This window comes from Desmodus rotundus, chromosome 11 (assembly GCF_022682495.2).
Source record: "Desmodus rotundus isolate HL8 chromosome 11, HLdesRot8A.1, whole genome shotgun sequence".
Taxonomy (NCBI): domain Eukaryota; kingdom Metazoa; phylum Chordata; class Mammalia; order Chiroptera; family Phyllostomidae; genus Desmodus; species Desmodus rotundus.
The window spans coordinates 62,711,910-62,737,580 of NC_071397.1; the positions used below are offsets into that span (position 1 = coordinate 62,711,910).

The following is a 25,671-nucleotide window of genomic DNA, read 5'->3' on the forward strand; positions in this document are numbered from 1 at the left end:
TGGAGCATAGCAAGGCCGATAACATGGCTTCGGCTACATAAAATATGGTCCAAATGCAAAAAGCAAGCTCTAACTTAGTAGGACACAAAATGAGCCCACTGGGTTATTTAGCTGTTTTTCAATATGCTGAAATATAAGAGCTAAAAATAACACTGTATTGGGGGAAATTATGAAAGGGTCATCAGTGAGTGAAGCCAAGGGTCAGAAAACAGAGAGGAGGGGCGATGAGGGAACAGGAAGGGGTCTATGGCTGTGTGCTGCATGTCAGGGTCTCCTTGACGTCCTCCATTTCTGGGCCCCGTATTGACTTCTAGGGAAGTCCATAGCACGGCTTCCACTCATTTGCTGATATGTCTGATTCCCTCCCCTTACTTGGGTTGTAAGTTCTTCCAGGGCAGGACCTAACTCTTCTTTAGTATCAAGTTTCTCTGAGAGTTCCTGACAGGCATTCCATGGAATAGCCTATCAGATAACAAGTCCTGTGCCTTCAGCCTCTGCAACATCTTACAACTGGCCCCTCTTTTCCACGCCTCACCTCCACCACCGTGATCACCTGACCTAAGACCCCACGGATTGAAAGGGAGGAGGAAGGAATCAAAGGTTGGAAGTCAGGAACGGGGGCAGCCATGGACTCCGTCATCCCATTCGGCACAAATGGTGCCAGGGTCTTGGTTATCAGTACGTTATGGACCCTACACTTTAGCCCAAGTCCATTCTTTGCTGCTCCTGAAAATGCCGTGAAATGTCCTGCCCTTGGTCCTTTGTTCAGGCCACTTTCTCCATGTGGAACAGCAAACAATAGTTTCTGCTGGTCCCCACCTCTCCCCTCCACCAACACACAGGGCTCCAGGGCTGGCCTTCAAGTGCATGTTCCTTAAGAAACTTCAGTTGTCGGGGTTATCTAAAAAATCCTTACCCTCCAGCTCTAAAGCAGAAACAATGATCTAAGGAGCTGTTTACCATAATTCTGAAAAGACTTGGAAATATATACAAACTGTCTTTCTCTTCTGGAATATCTCACTAGCATTAAACTTCAAGGCTCCCACCCCAAACATTTTCTAGTTAAATAATCCCAGCCCTGGAGTGAGGAAATAGAGAACATCAATACGTAATTCTACATGTGGCATTCATTTGTTGTGTTGTGTTGTGTATAATGCAGTGAGTGGTCCAGATGTAAATGTACACAAACGTTTAGGAATGCTCTGGGCAGACCTGTGTCGTCCTACCTGATAGCCACTCACCATGTGTGGCCATGTAGGTTTTAAATTCATTAAAATCAAATAAAATTAAAATCTCACTTCCTCGGCCACATTTCAAGTGCTCAATAGTCTCCTGTGCTAGTGGCTACCACGCTGGACAGTACAGCCATCAGACGCTCCATCATCACACAAGTGCCACCAGACGGTGCTGCTCAGGGTGTCACACGCATCAGCATCACCTGGAGTGCTGGTGAATTCGCAGCTGCTGATCCGGTAGATCTGGAGCAGGGCCTGAATGTTTGCACTTCTACCAGAAGCCCAGCTGATGGCGAGGCTGCTGGTCCAAGGACTGCCCTTCGAGAGCCACTGGACTTGGCTGACACTCTGGGTGAGCTTTTCGTGGTGTGTGTGCACAGGAGTCTTGGCCTCAGCACAGGCCAGGTTCTCCCCCTTCTCGGGAGCAGAAAGTATCTACACCCTGGTAATCTTTGGGAAGGTATACGATGGTTTTCCAACACTAGCTGTATTTTTAATGAGGATACAGTTAGGTCAGACTTTCCTAAATAATCACCAAGGTATCAGTGAGGCATGTACTCCCTGGAACTGTGAGCAAAAACATATGTTTGTAGCTATGAGCACTTTTCTAAGAATATTGAGGTCACTGCGACCTTGGCTCTGAAGCTGATGCCTCGTCACATGGGCCTGCGGCAGGTTGTTTAGCTTCTCAGTGACTCAGGGAAACAACAGGACTACTCAAGATACCAAGGGCTACCTTGAGGCTAAAGGAGAAACACACAGAAAGCACCAGGCACAGTGCTTAAAACACTGTATGCGCCCCATCCGTGTTAGCTCTTACCCTTTTCACAAATTCTCAGCGAGGTTCCTAGCTGCCCCTCTCAATTAAGATCGCCTTGTTTAAGCTAATAGTGAAGTGTGCCTTCTTTGCACCATTGCAGCTATGTTTGGGGAGATGATTCAGGGAGCAATTAAAACTTGGTACAGGAAATATATAGAGGTATTTCAAACTTGATAGCTGAGAACCATCTCTGTACAGCACATTGGCAGTGAAATCGAAAACAGTTTCCACAACTGCATTTCCATCTGACATGAGGCATGAGAGGTACCTTCCCTGTGTCCTAGACTGGACTTAAGATCCATGAATGTTAAGCAGTTACTTGTTTTTGAATCCTCAGCTTCTAGCACACTGCCAGGCACTATCAAAAAACAGTTGACAGCCCTGGATGGTGTGGCTCAGTTGTTTGGGCATTGTCCCACAAACTGGAAGGTCGCCAGATAGATTCCCAGTCAGAACACATACCTGGGTTGTGGGTTTGGTCCCCAACTGGGGCACATATAGGAGGCAACTGATCTCTCACATCGATGTTTCTCTCCCTCTATTTCTCCCTCCCTTACCCTCTCCCTAAAAACAAAAAAATAGATGAGAATCCCATCAAGATGGCAGCATCGGCAGACATGGCTCACCATTTCACACAACAACATCAAAATTACAACTAAAGTATAGAAACAACCATCACTCAGAACCATCAGAAATCGAGTTGAATGGAAGTCTAGCAACTAGGGAATTAATGAAAATACATCCACCCACACTTGTAGGAGAGGCGCACATGAGAAATGGGCCAGACCCTCACCAATGTGTGGTGGATAAAAATTCAGGAGAGATATCTTGGGAGCGAGGAGTCCCAGCCCCACACCAGGTACCCCCAGCTCAGGGTTCTAGTGCCAGGAAGGTAAGTCCCCACAACTTCTGGCTGCAAAAACTAGCAGGAATTGAGTCAGTGGAAGAAACTTCTGGACCTCCAAACAGTTCCTCTTAAAAAACCCACACATGGACTCACCTACTCAGGCTCACTCCCTCTGAGCTCCAGCACAGGGCTAGCAGCTTGAAAGGTATCAGTGGTACACAGGGAGAAACTTAAGTGTCTGGCATCAAGGTGAGCAGAGGCCATTGTTCCTTTTCAAAACTCTGCTCCCAGAGAGCTGACAAGCTTGTGCCATACCTGAGACTCCATCAACCTAGCTAACACTGTTTGACCTGCCCTGGAGACCCCACCCAGTTTATGGGCCCACCCAAGATGCTTTTCCATATGAATGGCTGATCTTGGCTCATGCTTCATAACTTCCTAAATCCTCTCAAATAAGCAGTAGCTGGCCTCAGTGAGGTCAGGCCCAGCACTAGCATCAGCCAGCCTAGATTCACAGCTTGGCTTCCCCTGAGAATCTCCAAGTCCAGGACAAGGAGCAGCCATTTAAGGTTGCTTTCTAGCTTAGGCAGGGTGGCCTCAGGCAAAACACAGGTAGGGGCTGACCTTGGCCTACACCACTGGGAAACCCCAGGGCCAGTGCGCCCAGTGGACAGCTACAGACCATGTCGGAGCACCACCACCCTGCCCCTGCACAGCTGATCCTCCACAGAGGGCAGAAGTTGCTGGTAAATGGTCACAACCAGTCTTTGTAGCTGACTGGCCTGGGTAAACCTCTCCCATTGATCTGCCAACAGCAATCAAGGCTCAACTACAAGAGGTAGGTGTACTCAGCACACACTAAAGGCACACCTCAAGGAGGGCACATCTTGAATACCCAGCTTGGATAACAGGGGAGACTGTGCCACTGGACCCTACAGGACACCTACTATATTAGGCCAACCTACCAAGGTAGGGAGTCATAGAAACTCTACCTAGTACATAGAAACAAACATAGGGAGGCTGCCAAAATGAGGAGACAAAGAAACATGGCCCAAATGAAAGTACAGATCAAAACTCCAGAAAAAGAACTAAACAAAATGGAGATAGGCAATCTACTAGATGCAGAGTTCAAAACACTGGTTATAAGGATGCTCAGGGAAATTAGTGAGGACCTCAGCAGCATAGAAAAGATCCAATCAGAAAGGAAGGATACACTAATTGAAATAAAGAACAATTTACAGGGAAACAACAGTAGGGTGGATGAAACCGAGAATCAAATCAAAGATTTGGAACATAAGAAGCAAAAAACAACCAGTCAAAACAACAAGAAGAAAAAAGAATCCAGAAAAACAAGGATAGTGTAAGCAGCCTCTGGGACAATTTCAAGATGTCCAACATTTGCATCATGGGGGTGCCAGAAGGAGAAGAGAAAGAACAAGAAATTGGAAATCTACTTGAAAAAAATAATGAAAGAAAACATCCCTAATTTGGTGAAGAAAATAGACATGCAAGTCCAGGAAGCACAGAGAGTCCCAAACAAGATGTATGCAAAGAGGCCCATACCAACACACATCATAATTAAAATGCCAAAGGTTAAAAATAAAGAGAATCTTAAGAGCAGCAAGAGAAAAGAAGTTAGTTACCTACATTGGAGTTCCCATAAGACTGTCAGCTGATTTCTCAAAAGAAACTTTTCAGGCTAGAAGAGATTGGCAAGAAGTATTCAGAGTCATGAAAAGCAGGGACCTACAGCCAAGATTGCTCTACCCAGCAAGGCTATCATTTAGAATTGAAGGGCTGAGAAAGAGATTCCCAGACAAGAAAAAACTAAAGGAGTTCATCACCAAACCATTATTATACGGAATGTTAAAGGGACTTATTTAAGAAAAAGAAGAAGACCAAAACTATGAACAATAAAATGGTAATAAATACATATCTATCAACAATTGAATCTAATAAGCAAACTAAGCAAAGAAGAACAGAGGCAGAATCATGGATACAGAGAGCGTTTTGATGGTTGCCGGATGGGAAGGGGGTGTGGAGGAATGGGTGAAGAGGTGAGGGGATTAAGAAGTACAAATAGGTAGTTACTGAATAGCCATGGGGATGTACAGTAGAGAACAGTAAATGGAGAAGCCAAAGAACCTATATGCATGACCCATGGACATGAACAATGGTGTGGGGATTGCCTGAGGGAGTGGGGGTGCTGAGTAGAGGGAGGCAAAGGAGGAAAAACTGGGACGACTATAATAGCATAACCAATAAAATATAAAATACAAAAAAAGAAACTGTTTTAGTGATTGACCTAGGGTTTACAATATACATTTTGCCTGTTTTTAAAAATTGAGTTATTTGTCCTACTATTAAATTATAAGGATTTTATGCATCCTTAATAAAAACTCTTTATAAAAAATTAAAATTTTTAAAATTTTAAAAAATAGTTGAGAGGTGGATGGGTGGATGAACTGATAATGAGTGCTACCCCTATTGAAAAAGTTAGTCAGAATTTAGCCTTTTGTGAAGAAGTAGTTAGTGGCAGTGCAATAGACCAGCCACCCATGTATTGGAAATTACAGTCTCCACTTAAAAGTTTAGTGTTCTTATTCACCACTTCCTGAGATAAGCAACTTTGTAGTTCTGGGATCACTACCCTTCCTCTGGATTCCCCACATATTTCCTTCTTCCTCCTCTTTTTTTGTTCGAGAACCTGGGCTATTCTTCTGCCAGAATTCTCATGACCACCTCATTGCACTCTCCCTTTCTCTCTGAGCCCAGAAATTTACACGGCATGCACAAAGTGGGGCTGCAAAATCACTTGGTTCCTATTCTGAAAAAGGTAGGCTTAAGGCATCATGTTCACGAAGTTGGCTGTCTTCTTCATCTATTGGATATATTTGAAATTCTAGTACATACTTAAGAAGCCAGATACTGACATCATTTTGACCACTCAATGAATTCTACCTATCTGTGTATTTTTATTGAAAGCAGAGATGCTTTTTCTTGAAGAAGCAAGAAGCAAGTCAGGCCTGAGGTACAACAAGAAAATAAAGATATCTTTAGTCTCCTAATGCTCCCATAATAACAATTTTAAGTTGAATGTGTCAAGTCTTTCACCCGAAAAAGAAATGTACTCTAATTGGGGCAGCTCCTGGCTTGGTGAAGCTTGAAGTTTATTAAATTTGAGGGGCTGCTTTTGGGAAAAGAGTACAAAATTATGAAATACAGGATGAGTAAAATCACTTCTGGTTGTGATCAAGACATATGCACAGGCCCCAACCCAAGAGAAAGAGAGGATTAAGGGAAAGTACACTATAAACACCTGCATGGCTAAAAGCCACCAAGGAAGGAAAAAATAAATAAAATGAGGTTTTAAAAAACCTACAAGAAAAAAATATAAGCAGTATCAGATCTGAGCCTTTAAGTTCATGTAGCCATTAAAATGAGAGGAGAAAGAAACTTTACACAAAAGAAGATCAGTGTTGACACCATGAACAGATATCACCCATGCACTACTCAAAGGAATGTGCTAAATACTCAGACAAGGTTATATCTAAAACTTTCATCTTAAGGAATGCGTTAAGACAATGACTTATAGAAATAAGCATTCATTGGCTCTCAATATATATTACTTAAAAGCCCCTAACGTTTGCTTTAGATGTGCCATCCCTCAGAACACAATATCTTTTTTTATATATTGTATCAACTGGTAATTTAAAAAAAACTAATAGCCAACTTTAATTAGGCACTTGCTATGTGCCCAGCCAAGCAGCATGCTAAGCACTTTACAAGCAATGCCCCAGGCAATCCCCAACAAACAAAGGAAATAAGTTTTTTATTATCCTCATTTTTCAGATGGAGAAACTGAGGCCTAGGTAGGTCACACAGCTTATGAGAGGTGAAGCCACAACCAAATCCAAACAGTTTCCATAGACACCTGAGATTCAGAGCAGTTAACCAACCAGCCCAGGTCACACAGCTATTGAGTGGTAGAATCAGGAATCTAACGGGGTCTGACTTCAAAACAGAAGTTTTTAACACCATATTCTTAAACTCTCACAATACTAATGAATCAAAACACAAAATACGACATTGTCAAGGGTTTCTGGATTTACAGTTCCTTTTGCAAAAATGATGGACGGGAGAAGAGCAAATGTGGAGTATTTATTAATTTAATAAGTTTTTTGTAATTGTATTTTTCAATTACAGTTTACACTCGATATTATTTTGTATTAGTTTCAGGGGTACAGTGTGGTGGTTAGAGTCATAGATACAGGGAACAGACTGATGGTTGCCAGAGGGAAGGGGGCTTGGGGGGCAGAGCGAGAAGTGCAGGGATTTAGTGAGCCTCTGTTGAGCTCCCTGCAGGTGGATGGCCCACTTGCCGCCATCCTGGGGGTGAAAGACAGCACCAGGTCTACCTTCAGACGGGGCACACGCATTTTAGCAGTGGCAGCTTATTTTTTCCATTGCAACTAGTGCCCTCTCCCCTTTATTTCATGTACTTTTTCTAGAATATTCATTTCATAGCTTCCTTATAACCAAAAGGCATAAGTTGGGGCTGGGACATTTTCTTTGTCACTTCATGTTTTATCAAGTTCCACACAAATTTAGATGAATGCATACAAGAAGAAAACCATCATTTGCATCTGTGTAGGCTAAAATAACTGCCACACATCCCCCGTTCCTGCGGAAGAGGGGTTTCCTCCCACGAATCCTTCCCCTGCCCCCGCCCCCTGCACCAAAAATGGATTACCGGTATGTATTCCCTTCAATTCCTAATTCCAGATTCAGGCCCAGTTGGGAGGGATCTGGTCTACAGCCAACACCCTATCTCACGTTAAATTGTCAAAAGGAGAAAAATTAGTGGAGACCTAACATCCCGTGAAACAAACATCTGACATCCCACCCACCCCAGGCCTCTCCGTGCCCCTAGAGGACCACAGCAGTTTGCAATGTTGCTTGTTTGTTTCTGTTTGTAAAAATAAGACGCGGATCTGTTAAAACATGGGAAACTACAAAAAAGATATACAGAAGAAGGAAAAAATGTTCAAAATCTCAGTCCCAAGAGGACAGGACTACTAACGTTTTGGTTATATTTCTTTTAGTATTTTATCTACCTTTAAAAATGACTAAGACCAAACGGCGCTGCATAATTCTGAAATCTGCTCCTAGAGGGGTTTGTTGTTGTCATTGTTATTTCGCTTTAAAAGGCCGTCTGATTAATATGCATGTACAGCTCCCTTATTTTTTAGGCAAAGATAATTGCAACACCTTGACTTGAGCATTCTAGAGGAGTCTGCAAACAGCCCAAGCTTCTTTTGGGCAAATTCAGTAGGCTGTTCTGGAGCCCTCTAATCCCTAGTGGTGAGGATGTGCCCACTCAGTTTACCCTACATACAGCTATGTGACAAGATGGGAGCTGACCTTCCTGAAAAATATGAACTCTCATTGTATTTTCATGCTAATACAAATTTAGTGATGTTTGTATTTTTTCATGTTTCACGAGATCTACTGATTTACACTTGGCAATGTCTGAATTACACAAGCAGGTGTGGTTGCAAATCAAAAAAGAAAGGAGGGAAGGAAGGGAGGGAGGGAGGGAGGGAGAAAGAAAAAAGAGAAGAAGGAAGGAACACAGCACATACGGAGGAGTGGAGGAGTCATTTAAACTTTAGCAGGATAAAAGTGTGTAAGAGCCTCACTCATTTGACGAGGAGGAGGGGAAGACCAGACTCAGCTCGCCCCCCGACTGCTGTGGCCTGTAGAGGACTTCTGGTTGAGAAATCGCTTCCTCACCTGCCCTAACGCCTTTCTCACTCCTCAGTCCCATAGCAAGAACAGTCAAATGGCTGCCCAAAGCACCTTTCCTACTTGGTTTGATATGAATTGACACATGGGCGACTTGACAGATGATTATCTTTGAAAATCATTCAAATCCACGTACTTCTAAGTGAATCAGAGAGATCAATACATATAATGGATTTTTTTTTTAAGTCTCTGTGTTAGCCCAGAACAGAGAGAGGGGAGGTAATCATGAAAATTTTATGGGTTGTCAACCAGGGACTTCATCGTCTTGCTTGATTTCAGTGCTGGCTGTTTTTGTAATTTTTAAACTGGGATTCCCAGGATTCTCTATCTTCCTTCTTTAAAAGAATTGCTGGTGCCTGGGAGGCTTCCACCATGGGGCCAGTCAGTTTTATTGGAGCTGGAGGAGTTCTCCAGATGGCATTTTTTTTTTTCAGTAGAAACAAAGGGTAGAAGGCAGTGTCCCTAACAGGGTGTTGTTAACCTGTCACAGGAACACCTTCCCTTGAGTGGGTGCTCTGTATTTGGGGAGTGGGTGGTTTCAGACAGACATCTTCCAGGCACCTAGGAAAGCTCTGAGTCATGGGACATGGAATGAGAATAGTCATCGCACGGCCTACCTGTTTCTTCCCTGAAAGTGGAATAACATTTGAACTCCCTGGAAAGCCACACCTCTTACAAACATCATTGTTGCAAGTTTAAGTTCCTTTATTAAGGAATGATCCTCACATCAGTGTTTTTTCATAAATGTCTAAATGGAGAAAAATGTATTCTACTCGTCTTATTTCTGATGAGGGGAGGAAAATTTGAAGCATCTTGGTGCTTCCGAGGTGAGCTGCCAAATTGGGTTGAGCTCCTCAGCAATGGGAAGTTTAACTAATGAATTCCTCTTGAACAGCTCTTAATAGTACATCTTCAGGGAAGAGCACACACGTCCAGTGTGCTGTTTCTGTGGATCTGAGTGTGGTGAACTAGATGATTGCAACTGTGAGCGCCGTGATCTATGCTGGGAGCTGTCACCCAGACGCACATTTGAACTTGAAAAGAAGTGTACTGGGAGGGATCAACAAAAGAAGAGTCCATTTCCACGCAAAACATTTGGATAGTCTGTTCTGTAAGTCAATTCTCAGTTACCTGTGGGGTAATTGCCAAATCTACATTTATAAGCAGTTGTTAGTGCACAGTTCACAGCGAAGTATCAAATATTTATTTTGAGAATCTACAATTTGGGTTAACTAGATCCCTGGAGGAAAATGATAAATTGCTGATAGTGCAAAAACAGCTTTCCTCATTTGTGGAGAATGTGACATATTTCTGTTTTCTTCATAGACAAAAATCCCAGGTCAGATTTGTTTATAGCAAGCCCCAGAGGAACTTTAAAAGGTTTTAGTAATAAATATTTCCTTTTAAAATGAATTATTAAATAGAGCTTTAAAATGTGTTGTACTGAAGCTTGAATTTTATTGCACTGGAATTTGACTTTCTTTCAAAAATAAGTTTTATTAAAAAGTTGGTTGTAAAAATGCAACCGACAAAGAAATGTATAAAACAAAGTACAGAAGTCCCTTATTTCTGCCCACATTTTTAAAATTTTGGCAGGGCTTATAGCCATGATAGCTGTTGCTAAAATACCGAGGCTGACTAATGCCACCTTCGCCAACACCGGCTCCAACTGGTCTCATTAACGCTTGCCTGCTCAGCGCTTCTCATGATTCATGTCTACTCTCAAGAGATCTTAGCCTTGAATTGTCCACTCTCCACAATGTTTCCAGAATTATCCACCTTATTTAAAACCTAGTCAGTTAAGCCCCTTGTTTCAGGGCCTCTGCAGGTGCAACTGTGAAGTGAAATGCAAACCCCTTTACAGAGTTCACCAGGCCCCTCACCACCTGGGCCCAGCCCCCCTCAGTGCCAGCCGAAATGGTCACCTGTTCTGGAACTTATATTCGCTTTCTCACCTCTCTGCCCTTGCATTTACTATGTCCCCTCCCGTCCATCTGACAGACTCCCATTCAACTTTCAAGAGCCCAATGAAATGTCATCTTTCTGTGACACCTCCCTGACCACCCAAGAAAAAAAGAGTCACTCCTGTTCTGTGTCTCGAATGGTTGCACTTAGTACCTTATGCAGAATTTTGTACAAATGTTTGTCTCCCCTCTAGACCGTGATGTCTGTGAGGGCAAGGGCCACCTCACTGCTTCCTTGTCACTGGCTGAGTTCTTGATGTATAGGAGGCCCTCAGAGGGTCGAGTGAGTACCTAAAGAGTGTTGCACAGCATCCAGCAAAAGTAAACGACAAACAATAAAAATCCAGTCTCTTCATCTGTGGCATGGGATATGAAATATCTGAGAGTAAGGTGTACGTAACAAGCGTTAACAACCGATGGCTGACCTGCAGAAGGAAAGCACCTGTGAAACTCTGTGGGTGGCCCCTCCACAGCCTCATCCCAATCGCAAAGAAGGTAGACCACACCCCAGTGTTTTTTCCTTCCTACCGGCCTTCTGCCTTCCTCTTCCACTTCCTGTGACATCACACCCTCAGCATTCACTCTCAGATGCCCTCCGGCTCGCCAAAGCTCTTTATTACACAGCGTATACTGGGTCATACACAAAAATGTGCTCCTTGCCCACCTCAACCAACTTCCTTTCCCTCTGCCAAGTATCACGTAACACCTGCTCGAGAAGCAAATAAGATTATACGATCTATGCTCAGGCAAGAATAAGTTCAATCTTCCAGAGAGAAAGATCTTTTTAAAAGATCAGCTAATTAACTCAGATGAATCCAACCAGCAGAATATACTGACAAGCTATTTTTTACCGGGAGGCCTTCCAGAAGTCCCTTGGACTTCCTGAGTGAGGAGAGGCCAACAGCCCCAGATGGAAGAAGTGGCGTCAGCAACCAGACCCCCATGCTCTGAAAGGCTGCAGGAGTTTCCCATCGTGCCTTCGTCAGAGAGTCTGTGCCCAGAAGACCACCATCTCTCAGGCTTTCCACTTTGGGCCTAGTGGAAAGAAATCATTAAAACACACACACACACACATAAGTAGAAGTAGGACAAGGAGAGCGAGGAGAAAAAGGGAGAGAAAAGCTGTGTCGATATTGGGGGAACCACAGAGGGGATACAGTGCCTACAGAAATGGCATTCGTCCCAAAAGCCAAATGGAAGAGTCAGAAATGCACCCATCCCAGCATTTTTTTCTGTTTAAAATGCTTTCCCCCTAAAGAAGCTGTGTCCTATATTTTGTAAAAAATTACAAAAGATTGAGTGAGTCAGAAAGCCCCAGAGCACTTTTCTTCCTGAAATTATGAAAGCCTACCGAATCACTGAAAATGTCTCTGCACTTCCCTCGCTTTTCTGGTGATATTTGTTTCTATCCCCAATTTGATCCTATTTCCCAGCCAGCCGTTCCTCTTATTGCTACACATGCTGAGATCAAAGGATGAAGAGGCTGTTAACATGTGACACTAATGTTACAGAGAGAAGAGCTGGAAAGGGCTCAAAACTCATCATGTAAAAAAAAAAAAAAATCCAAGGGATAAAAACCATTTTCAGAGGAAGCCAAAACCAAAAATAGTAGCAACTTTAAACTTCAATTTAGGAGCTTGAGGGATGTTGTACCCCGCCATGCGGTTGCCTAGGAACAGGATTCATTTAACCTATGCTATCCAATAATTTCTTGGAAGTTGCGATTCTACATTATATCTATGATTGTTAAATTCTCCAAATTGAAAAGCACCTCCAAAATTTGCTGTAAATTGGAAAGCCCCTCAAAGGGTGCAGTTTAGGGGGGAGGGGGATAATGGGGGAAAGAAGGGGAAGGGGCAAGCCAAAGAACATGGATAGAAGACCCATGGGCATGGACAACAGGGTGGGGGTTGACTGGGGTGTGGGGCAAGGGAGAGCAACTCGGAAAAGGGTGGGACAACTGTAAATGAACAACAATAAAAAAAAGTGCAGTTTAAGTTATAGTTTTGGGATCGTTGTCAGGAAAATGTTATCAAAAGCTAAAGCTCCTTTAATATCTCTTGCTTTCCCAATACATTAACATTCTTCTCCTTGAACGGGAGATGTTCTTATCCATAATATCTTAGGCTTCACTTTGATTACTGAATGGTGGAGTCTTCTTATAAATAAGTGAATTTGTCTTGATTAGACACACTATCTTAGTATGTCAAAAAATATAAATGGGAATATTCTAGTCTCAATTAAGCCAGGCAAAATTATTCTGATTTTACCCCTAAGCATGAATAAAAGAATATGCTTGATTACAAAGGTGTAAGAAGCAAAAAGCATGAGTTTTGACCCAGGCTGGGTGGCCCAGTTAGTTAGAGCATCGTCCTCTACACCAAAAGGTTGCAGGTTTGACACTCAGGGCACATACCCAGGTTGCAGGTTCCATCCCCAGTCGGACGCTTGCAGGAGGCAACCCATACCTGTTTCTCTATCACATCACTGTTTCTCTGTCCCCGCCTTCCTCTCTCTCTAAAATCAATAAACATATCCTCAGGTGAGAATTTTTTTTAGAAGAATGATTTTTGGTTTTCTGTGCATAATAAATTTTCTCCAGTTCTTGTCTATTATAGGCCCAATCTCGAGGGTAAAAAGTCTGAGTAACTGTCATAGGGAGGCTTAGTGAAAGTGCCATCCATGATATTAGCATGTTTGTTGTATAGAAAAGCAACACTGCTGGCCAAACCCCTGTCCTTTCCACTTCCTGTAATTCTATCAGGCCAAAGTGATTATTTCACTGAATGTGCTGAGTCTTCCGTTTTTGGTTCCCTTGTGTTGTCAGATGAATAAAGGGCATTCTGAGAACTAACTCTCCAGCGGGTAGAATATTCCTTCTGCTTATGTTCCTTGCTAATGCTTTTGGCTTCTGTACACATTAGCACTTTTCACAAGGAACCTGGATGAGGCTAAACTTTCTCTCTTCACTTCCCTCTTTGAAACAGCTTGTGCTTACATCTAGATCAGAGAAAGAACCAGACCAATGGCTACAGAGGGTGTAATCATGTGATTTGGGGAGTTCAGTTTTCCATGAAATTTTAAGATCCTGGATATCCTGTGCCTGAGATCAGAGACTCTGTAACTCAAACACATGTCCTCTAGTAGAACCATCTACGAAATGATAGCTATCAGCTGAACAGCAAGATCTCAACTAACCAGGATTTAATCACAGGAGAAATATTCCTATTGTCAGAAAGCCCTGTCCCGGGCACTGTGGGGCTTAAAACTATGCCCCAATAATTTTTTCTGCAGCTCAGTTTTAAGAGAGTTGAATGATAACAATAGATTCATATAAAAATCTTATTTAAAAATAATTTTAAAATTTCCAGGAAAGTCCTAACATAAGGTCATACCCAGTTCTATCTTCTACAACTGCACCAATAGAAAGAAGTTTAGAATGACTTTACAGGATTGTCAATCTCTCACTTTGTCCCTGCTTATTAACGAGGGACTATCAGTGACTGTTTCGGGCTCCCGTGGAACACTGGATAGAGGTGTTTAAACATTGAAGTGCTGAAGTAGATTAAAGATAAAAACAAAATCAATCGACATATTCCTATCAATTTCAAGTTTTAAATTAGTAATGTATATTTGTTACTTTATTCAAGAATGTACAATTCTGCTATAGAAAATGAGAAGTCAAATGGGATAGGTGAGGCTTGTGAGATGTGATAAGTAACTTATGAGTCATTAGGCCTAAATAATGTACAGACATGTGCTGAACATAGGAATAGAAATGCAGATTGAGCACAGAATTGTCGCCCAACCTTAAGTTTGCATGATGTACAAAAGTCACTCAATATTTATGAGACCTTAAATGGGCCACCCGCTGGCTACCCCCATGCTGGCCCCACAGAGCCTCCGCCAGATACATTCCATCGCTCCTCAGAGACTGACTGGTAAACTCACAGCTATGGCCAGACCCACTTGTCCCTGTGTCCCTCCACCTGAGCCTCCTTGCCCCAAACCTCAGCTCTGTTCCTCTTAAACACACCACAAAGAGGGAAGGCTGATGAGAGAGCAGGAAGAGGGGGAAGAAAGGGAAGGAGAAAGAAGTGGGGAGAAGTGGGGGGAGGCACAGGAGGAGGGAGGGGGGTGGAGACTGACCAGGACTCAGGCAGTGTGGTCCTCCCACCTCACTTGTACCCAACCCTAAGTACATAAACCTACTCCATCTCTCTCCCCTTGCTTCTCACTGTGTGATTTAAATGGATTCGATAAACCATGTAATTCAAACATCTTAATTTGGGAATAGCTTGCTTGGTAGTTTAAATTTGGAAGCTACGTTGCATCAAGGTAATTTCCCAAATGACAAAACTCATCAGTGTTTCTTAGGCCTTCACACTATCTGCTAATTGTCTGCCACCAAGGGCCAATGGAAGAAAACTAAATGAAAGGTGGCAACCAATTATTAAGGGGGAAACTGGGATAGTCAACCCTGCTTAGTCCTGTAGCTTGTTTACACTTGATCTTTGTTGTGACTTTATATTACATACGTATAAGTAGTCATGTTTCCTCCTAGAAAAATTATCCCTAAATCAAATCACTAAATTGCAGATATTGGTATTTCATAATATCCTCCAAAGAGTATAGTGTCTATAAGGAGAGGTATGATCTCAAGATGCTCAGCCAGCTGAACGAGTTTCGCCACCATCATTTGAGAAAGATGCTACCAACTAACTAGCTCATTTCACTGCACCTGCGCTTATTTACGACGCATTTCAGATGGGCCAGGCACTGTGCTGTGGGCTGCAGTGGGGACAGGGCAAATACATATTTCACTGTTTCAGGAATTTCAGAGTATATCAGAGTGATCGTACATAGTATAGTACAAAGATACATTGAGTACCCAGGTAGCTGTGATACAAGGAGCTAGCTGCATTCCATAAAGACATGCAGACAAGCCTGTGTGGAAATTCAGAACCGTCAGCAATCACATTTACTGGAAGAATCCCAGTAAAGTGAAATGATACAAACTCTCTTGATGGTAATTTAGCAATGTGTATGAAAAGACTTAAGACTGCACGTTTATGGGAGTTAAAAACTGGAAATAATCTACATGTCTAATAGTTCGGGAGTGGTTACCTCCATTCACTAGGACATATGCAGCTCTTAAAAGGTATACTGCAGACAGCTATTTCACAAGAGGTCATGGGAAAAGTATAAAATACACACAGTAAAAAACAGCATTCGAAACCTTCAAAAGGACAAAGAAATATTTCTCCCACCACAGGGTCCCCAGTGCTTCACCCGTAGACACCACTGTTTTAGCACACACCCATATTGTATGCACACCTCTATTTCTATTCAAATAGCGGACGTTGTACTGTGTCTATCCACTGTTGGGCACTTTGTCTGGGGCCCTTACCAACTTATTTGGGCACTTTTTCCATATTAACGAAATATAGATCGACAGCATCTTCTTATGCAGTCAGGAAGTACGCAGTTGTATGGTTTTTATTCAGACTCCTATTAGAGAACAATCATCTTGTTTACAAAATTCTGTCATGACAAACAATGTTGCAATGTCTCTACATAAAATGTTATTAATAATATGTTAAAATGTTCAAGATATTCTAAATTTTTAAAAAGGGCAGATGAATGTCTGGTTTCCAATTCTACATGTAAGAACTTAGAAGTTGCTACTCCATTCTCCAAGTAAAAAGTTAAACAGACTGAAAAATCAACAGTTCATCTTGGATCTGTATGAGGGGAGGGGACAGGGGTCACACCGCTGCCCCCAGGACTAGAAAGACAGGAAGCAGAGGGAGAACACACCGAGTCTGGGCCCAGAGCAGAGGCCGACAGGGGAAACCCGGCAGGGACTGGCACCGGGGTGGGAAAACCAGGACCGTCCTTGATGAATTGCTGGAGACGCAATGTGGTCAAGTCTGAGAGTGAAAAACTCCCAGGGGACCCGGTAATGGGGTGTCCTCGCAATATTGTGAGATTTACCTCAAGGAATTTGGCCATATTCCCACAGTAAATATCAGAAAAATCCCCTCAGGCTGCCTGCAGAGAGAAGGGTAAAGGAAGCATTTGGAAATATGCCATCGTACTCCAATTTCCCTAACAAGGCCTGTGCTCCAGAGAAACTAGTTAGCTGAGCCGAATCGGTTGGGGTACACTAGGGCCTAACTGACCCAGGGAAAGGGAAATATCCAACTCGAGCCCACGCTAGCCATCCTATTCCACCTAAGCAGGGAGAAAAACCTATGAAACTTTCGTGAAGTTTTCAGAGGCATAAGCTCACTAAAAAACTGAATCCTAACCTTAGCGTTCCCGGACAGGGACCAGCCCGGAGCAGGTCTGCCTCAGGCCGGCCTCAGTCGCGTGGGTTGTTGACTTTGTGCGGAAAGATTTCCCAACACAAGTCCAGGTCACGTTAAGAGTACGTTTATGAAGGCTGGGGGCGGTGAACCAAAGGAAGGACCTACAGGAGAGAGCCTAGACGGTGATCTGCTTTGGCTCCCCAGAAACGTGATGGGAGAGGACTGAGCTTAGGCGGGGCTGCTGTTAGCTCACTGGGGAGTCAGAGGAAAAGGGGGCCTTGGAGACAGAACCAGGAGGCAAGCCAGGGACCAGCTGCCACTGCCCACGGCTCTGGCTGCAAGGCTCAAGGGGACCCTCAGTCAGAGTTTAGGAGGAAATGAAAGGTCCAGGCCCGAGAGGGTGCATGGGCATGCTGTAGAGAGAGCTAGTCCCGAGACTTCATCCTGCACGCTTTTCCTCTTTTTTCTGCGGGTGAAAGTCTTAGGGGAGGGTTTCAGCAGAGTATTCATTAGCTTTCTGCGTGCATTTTTAATATGCTGATGCATCAGTATGAGTGTACAGGGGAGTTTGGGATTATTCTTCGGTCTGCTTTACTGTGTTAATTTTATCTTGGGTCTGTTTGGCTCTAATTGGGTTTTTGTTATTTGTTCCCCTGACTTCATCTGTCCTTGGATTTCGCTGGCACAAATGGCATTAATTGGGTCTCTGTTCTCTCTTTGCCCTGACCAGGGTGATTTAAGATACGTATTTTCTGGTTAGGGAGGAGAGGTATAAACCATTTGCTCTTAAGAGTCCTTGGTTAGGGGAGATAGGGGCTTGTGATTCACCAGCTGGATGTAAGTTGTTCAAATTGTTTGGCCTTGTTTAATTTCCTTGTCTCAGTCTCCCTATTCCATTTGTCCAGGACGTTTCCCAGCTTCTTACTACCCTGTCACAATAGGACTACAGAATAGGGCAACCCCCACCCCGCCTGCCTCCACCTTACTAAAGGTCTATTCACATCCCATTCCTTTTATGTGATGTATCATGTCTGGCCACTGAGAAAAACTACAAGGCACACCAAAAGGCAAAAACACAGTCTGAAGAGACAGAGCAAGCATCAGAATTAGACATGGCAGGGATGTTGGAATTATCAGGTGGGGGATTTAAAACAACTCTGATTAACATGCCAAGGGCTCTAATGTGTAAAGTAGACAGCGTGCAAGAACAGATGGGCACTGTCAGCAGAGAGATGGAAATCCTACGAAAGAACCGAAAAGAATGCTGGAGATCAAAAACACTGAAGCTGAAATGAAGAATGCCTTTAATGGACTTAGGAGATTGGACACAGAGAGGAAAAAATCTCTCAGTTACAGGAAATCTCAATAGAAACATCCAACTTAAAAGCGAAGAAAACAAAGGCTGGGGGGAAAAAAGAACCAGAATCAAATATCAAAAAACTGCGGGGCAACCACAGAAGGTATAATGTATACATACTGGGAATACCAGAAGGAGAGAGAAAGAAATAGAAGAGATATTTGAAATAATAATGACTGAGAATTTTCCCCAAGTTAATGTTAGACAGAAAGCCACAGATAGAGGAGGTATAGAAAACATCAAGCAGCATAAAAACAAAACACACAAACAAATCTATACCTAGGCATATCATTTTCAAACTATTAAAAATTAAAGATACAGAAAAAAATCCTGAAGAAGGCAGAGGACAAAAAACACCTTCAGCAAACAGGAAGAAGGGTAAAAATTATATTCTCACCTCTCTTCAAACACCATACAAGGAAAAAAAGAGTGGAGTGAAACATTTAACTTATTGAGAGATAAAGACCACTGACCTGAATTCTATACCCTGCAAAATTATCCTTCAAAAGTGAAGGAGAGCCCTTGCTGGTATGGCTCAGTTGGGTGGAGTGTTGTTCCATAAACTGAAAAGTTGTGTGTTCGATTCCTGGTTAGGGCACATACCTAGGTTGCAGATTTGATCCTGGTCAGGGCATGTACAGAAGACAACCAATCGATGTTTCTCTCTCACATTGAATGATGTTTCTCTCTTTCTCTCCCTCCCTTTCCCTCTCTCTAAAATCAATAAACTTGTCCTCCGATGAAGATAAAAAAAAGTGAAGGAAAAATACAAATTTTTTAGATGAACAAAAGTTGAAGGAATATGTTGCCACCTGGCTTAGAAGAAATGTTAAAAGAAGTTCCTTAGAGAGAATAAAAATAATACAGGTCAGAAACTTAAATAAATAAAGAAGAGCACTGAAGAAGAAATAAGTGAAAGTAAAACAAAAACTTATTTTTCTTATTCTTTTTTCTTCTTAATTGATCTAACAGATAAATGTTCAAGATAATACCAACAATGTATTTGATTATGTGTATGTATACATATGCTTATGTATCTATTACACATGGATGTACTCTATATAGACCAAAGTTAACATGGACTTCGGACGACTGTGGTGAGTCCATGTAGGTTCATCATTTGTAACAAGGTACCACGCTGGTGGGGATGTCGTCAGTGGGGGAGGCTATGAATGTGTGGGGGCAGGGGGTGTATGGGAAATCTCTGCACCTTCCTCTCAAACTAGAACCTAAGTGCTCTAAAAACTAAAGCCAACGACCAAAGGGCAGATGATAAATAGCGTACCCAGTGCGACCCCCCTTTAATTTAATTAAAATGTATATGCCATAGGGCAGAAGAGTCTGAAAGGAGAAACTACACACATAACTACTAGTCACCTTAATGGTACAATTATAGGCAATTTTAATTTTCTTCCTTTTACTTTCTGTGTTCTCTACTACCTACATTTTCTACAGTGAACATATATCATTTATGTAATTAAAAAATTAAAATAAACTATTTGAGAACAGCTTTGTGGCTGTTGGAACAATACTTGAAAGATAGGTGAACTTTTGACTTTCTCAGATACAGAGAAAATATTAGCAATAAAAAGAATTGTGACTAAAGCTACAAGGAATGAGAAAGTTGAGGCAAGTTGGAAATAAAACTGTCTAGTTAGGTCAGAACATAGAATATCTATAAGAACGTGGTGGAAAAGAAAGAGGTTGGACAACTGAATTGAGACCTTGCCCCTCAGAGGAGGTGTTTATACCTAACACAGCAGGTAGACCAGGAGAGGAACAGTGAGAACAGAGGTGGGCAATTACACCACTTTGACAGATAATTTAGTTATCCAGAATATTCTAAGCACTTAGCAGTCAGTACTAAATTTGATATGTCTCAAAAAAGAGTCAAAATTATCTTAGCAGGGGGTTTCAGAGAGAGGATACTCAACCTACAGGAAATGCAATGTTATAAGGCAAATGTAGTGAAAAGCATTAGAGAAACATTGTTACATAAAATACCTTCAAAGGCATCACTACTCACCACACAAATGATTTCGCAACAATATACTTAGTAAGCCTGTGCGATGCTAAGCACTTATGCCCAAGAGAAAGGTGAAAGGTGGACATGGGAAAGATGACCGAATTACAAGATGTCTACCAATTCCATGAAGCAGGTAGACTACCTGAAATGCACACCAGTTATAGCCATGACTGTCGCTGAAGAAAGATGGATCCCGAGGACGCTGAGGGGGGTCTGGACACCAGGTTCACACTGCTGCTATTGTAAACACTGCCAAAATCCACTCCAGAATACTGACTCTCTGACATTTTCTGGAGTAAATGGTTGACCTGTTGGAAATTTCCCACTATCACTAAGAAAGCAGAGAGCAATAAAATATGTCAAATGCTCCATACCGTAATACTCCATGGCCAGTATTAAAATATTGGCCTAAAACAATTCAAGCCAACCCAACCCAACAACTGTTTAATAAACAGCTTCCAAATGGGGAGCAACTTGCCAGGCGCTGTGCTGGTTTCCTTACAGACCTTTCTGTCTTTAATCCCAATAGTCTTGCACAGAAGGTGCCCCATTTTACAGAAAAATAAAACGTGACTCAAAGGGCTTCATTCACCTGTGCTATTCACACCCCCAACAGGAGATAAAGCTGGTATTAAGGTCTTTTTGGCTGAGAGACCATGACCCTCCCACTGAACAACATAGCCTAACTTTGCCTCCTGCCCCCAAACAGCTCTCTGAACGCGTCATCATCACTGTTTTCTGCGCAGTACCACAATCGGAGCAACTGGGAGAAACCCTCAAGACTCATTTCAGACAGATAACTGCATCTCTCCAGCTCATCAGAATAATAATGCCATGGCAAACAGCCAAACCATTTAAAATTTCTAAGCAAAGAGCTGTGCCAAATAAAAGCAAAGAGCTGTGCAAAATCAAACACCAGGCAGAATAATAACAACGTCTTTCATTGGTTTGGGGATCAGGTAAACAGGTTCCTTAAAAAAAAACAAACAGAAACAAGACACTTAAGCCTCCAAATATAATGCTTATGCATTTTAAATATCTGAAATTCCTTTTAAAAACTCAAGAATGAAATTTCAATTTAAAATATCTATAAATAGCATGGAATGGAGCAAAATGTTACTGGTTTGAGCCAAATGAGAAAGTGGCTCTTTTGCTATCTTTATAGAACAAAATTCTTCAGGGAATAGAGGCAGTGTTCTGAGAATAGAAAGAACATTTTCTCCCCGAATACTCACCACTCCCTAACATCATTACACTTTCATCTTACATCCCAGGCAACTTTCTTTTTTTCTCTCCCTAAGAAAAGACGGAAACATAGCTGGTGGAAATATCTCAGCATCTCTGAATACTAGACGATATTCAGAATTAGGAAAAGAACATTACTGGGAAAATGTTTTCTGTAATCTCACCAGAGACCAATACAGACGACCAAGGAAAAGCTAGTCACCTGTTAACAAATACTCCCGCTGCTCTCCACAGTCATCCTTGGAGAATGGAGGGCAGCTGAAGAGCAGGAAGGAAACCAAAGAAAGGGGTCTAACCAACAAGGGTCTGAATGGCTTACCCACCCACCCACCAAACACGTACAGGGTCCCACTATGGACTAGGCGTGAGGAATATAAAAATAAATGGTATGTTAGGTTGAATTTCTCTATTAAACACTCCCATAGCATGTGGTACTTCTTCTTTGTAACACGCATTATAGGATCCATTTCTGTGTTTTTAGCAACATGTTAAATCTTAAGAGACTTGTTTATGGGAATGTAGAATAGTACAGCCACTATGAAAAACTGCATGGGAGTTTCTCAAAAAAAAAAAAATAGAGTTACCATTGGATCTACCAATTTCATTTCTGGGTCTGTACCCAAAAGCACTAAAAGCAGAGTTTGGAAAGCCATTTATTTGCCCCTCGTCTCACAGCACCATCACTCACAATAGGCAAGAGGTGGGTGCAATCCAGTTGTTCATTGACAGATGAGTGGATAAAATGTGGTCTATACCTACAAGGAATATTATTCAGCCTTAAAAAGGAAGGAAATCCTATCACATGCTACAACATGAATGAACTTTTAGGACGTCATGCTAAGTGAAATAAGCCTGACCGGTGTGGCTCAGTGGACTGAGCACCAGCTTGCAATCTGGAAGGTCACTGGTTCAATTCCTGTTCAGGGCACACGCCTGGGTTGCCAGCTGGGTTCCCCAATTAGGGGCATGTGAGAGGCAACTGATGATTCTCTTACACATTGATCTTTCTCCCCCTCTCTTTCTCCTTCCCTTTCCCTCTCTCTAAAAATCAATAAATAAAATCTTTTTTAAAAAAAAGAAAGGAAGAAGCATGTCACAAAAAAGACAAATACTACATGATTCCAACTATATGAAGTACCTATGGTAGTCAAATTCACTAAAACAGAAATTGGAATGTGGTTGCCAAGGGCTAGGGGAAGAGAGGAATTAGTGTTTAATGCATATAGAGTTTCAGTTTTGCAAGGAGGAAATGTTCTAGAGATGAGATGAACAACAATGTGAGTATACATAACATTACTTAACTATACGCTTAAAAACGGTTAAGAAGGCAAATTTTATGTTATGTGTATTTTACCACAGTTAAATTTTTTTAATTAAAAAGAAATTCGTTTATCTCTGTATCTTTATTATTTAAGTACAGGTCCTTGCATACAGAATATGCTTAGTAAATATTTATTGGATAGATGGATGGATGGATGGATGAACTGGACATACAGATGGGAATGTGAACAGAAGTGCAACATATAAACCAATAATTACTATGTCATGCAAACAAGAAAAATGGGCCCTGTAATTTGAAGAAGAGTTATTTTTACAGTTGATTTTGACATACTATTTATCATATAGAATTACTTTGTTTTATCTACCAATACCACAAAATACTTTTTCAGTTTCTGCATATTAACAACTTATTTTTATTTTTGGATATCACAAAATTCAATCAGAATACTTAAAAAATATTCCGCATGTATTTAACAAACCTGACAAAGGACAAGTATCCAGTTTACTTGCATTATAGGTTCTTCGAATTGCACTTCAGCTGCAGCTTCTTGAGCATTCATTTTAGATGCGCTAAGGGTGCTCTGCAAAATGTTTTAGTCTAAATTCTAGACTAAATGTAATTTCAACTCCTTAACAGTTAAGGAGAACTTACATTTATACAGCCCTAAAATTATTTCAGCCCTTTGAAGGCAACTGCGAGGTTGATGTGGCCCCCGATGAAAATGAGTTTGACACCGCTGGCAGAAGGCCCTGCCCTTTCTGAAGCACACATGGAATCTGAACACTGAAGACCTTTACTGGCCTCAGGAGTACTGAGGAAAGCCTCCCATCCTTCCAGCCTTTCCTCCCTTTCACTCGTGGTCTCCTCCACCTGATAATCTCTAGCTCCACCCCACGCTTGGGCAGTGATTTGGCCGCCACCAAATCAACTTCCGTCAAGGGTTTGAATACAATAATCAGCTTCCTCTGGATTCCTGAAGGACTCAGAAGCCACACTATCTGGGTGTGTATCAGAAAGAAGGACCTTCCTAATTTGTCCAAACTTTGAACACTCTACTCGAAGATCTTCTCTGATCTCATTCAGCACCAATGGATCACCCTCAAAATCCACAGGATGAAACACATTTTTGATGATGACCACTCACTCACGGCATGTCAGGATGGCCCGTCTCTTCTCTCAGGTCTCCAATCCAAATGCTTTTGTTGCTGACACAACTTTTTCTTGTAGTCCTCGCAATTCTTCTTCTTCTTAGAGTCACCATATTCCCCCTTCAGTTGAAACTTTGCTAACTTGACATGTAATTTGTAGCCTCTAATTTCATCTTCATCCAAAAGTTTTAATGCAAGATCCACAAATTCCCTCTTCAAATAACAGCAAATCCCACCTCCTTTAAAATTTCCTTGATTATCTTTGTAAAGCTTGACCTTAAATTCTTCTGTTTGAGGATCTCTCATAATAATGCCAAACTTGGACCTGAGCTGTACAAATTCATCCACTGTAATGTCTGGAGGCAAACCAGACACATACATATGTGTACTTTTGTCTTCGCCAATAGGAAACCATCCAGATTCAGTCTTTCTCTCTTCTCCCCTCTTTTTGGGATCAGTGGGTTCAGGGACTTTTCTTTGTGGCAGTTCCTCTGCGGGCCTAGCACTAACATCTTGTACATTTGCAGTAGAGCTTGACGCTCCACCATTAGAAAAGCTGTAATTGGCCTGATGTGTAGCAATGAAATCTTCAGTGATCTTGGGGAACCAAGCCTTCTTGTCCAGGTCCCGTTCATAGCGGGGGTCATCTGGCAGCTGCCTGAAAGACTTGGTTTCTGTACTGGGATCTTTCTGGGTGTCTCTGTCCTTGGTGTCTCCATCCTTGGTGTCTCCATACAATTCTTGCATTCACAACTGCTCATCAGAGTCGTTCTTCCCCGCCAAGTGGCTGTGGCTCATTTTGCCAACTTAGCACACAGGTAGAGACCAGGCTGAGATGAAGCTGGCTCGTTCCCCCAATATCACACAAATTTTTAATACAAATTGAGTTCTATCTAGTTGAATATTCTTTTTTCTTATTTCTTTTCACTACAATATAGTCTGTCTTCTGACTTAGGTGATATTAACACAGAAAAATCCGGCACCTTTGCTCTCTCTGGCACCTCTTTTAATTCAAAAGGGTAATGTGAAATAAAGCTTACACTCAGCACTGCAGAAGATGAAAGCAGGTGATAAGTTGCCTGCCCATAGATTATTAATCACCTGTCCTCCGGGCACAGCGTTAGGAAGCTGTGTCATGTAATAAACAGCAGGCAAAAAAGAATAATCTCCCTTTTCTGGGTCTGAAGTGCAGGCATGTGCTATAAAACTAAACTGACATCTGTTAGCAGGCTTGTCACATGCATGTTTTTTTCCTGCAGAATCTGGAATAAATTAAATCTTAAAATAAAACTTGGAACAGAGAGGCTGTTTTACATAATTCCCTCTAATGGTGTGCTGTGAACTCATCGCATTGAGTTCTTATAAGAAATGTTGCATTATCATTTTAGGTGCAAAACTGTTTAATGCTGAGCCATGCTAGGAAACTTGTGTTTTTTAAATGGTCCTTATATTTTTAACTGAAAAGTGGCAAATGAAACTGTCCTTTCCTGAATTTTATAGGATGGAAAATAAATCAGGTTTTACCTCCAAATGAAAGGATGACCGCCTTTGCCCCAGCCCCTGCGGTCTGTTTCATGGTGGTCTGTGATGCTTGGGCACCGCGGGGAACTGGCAATGCAGAGCAG

The 25,671-nt window shown here is 42.1% G+C and overlaps 1 protein-coding gene and 1 pseudogene across 2 annotated transcripts in view; both read right to left on the bottom strand.

Moving 5' to 3' along the window:
- METTL24 (methyltransferase like 24) overlaps positions 1 to 25,671 on the bottom strand; it is a 105,196-nt gene that overhangs the window by 21,517 nt on the left and 58,008 nt on the right. The window lies entirely within an intron of this gene.
- Positions 1,338 to 24,844, bottom strand: LOC139440359 (17S U2 SnRNP complex component HTATSF1 pseudogene; annotated as a pseudogene).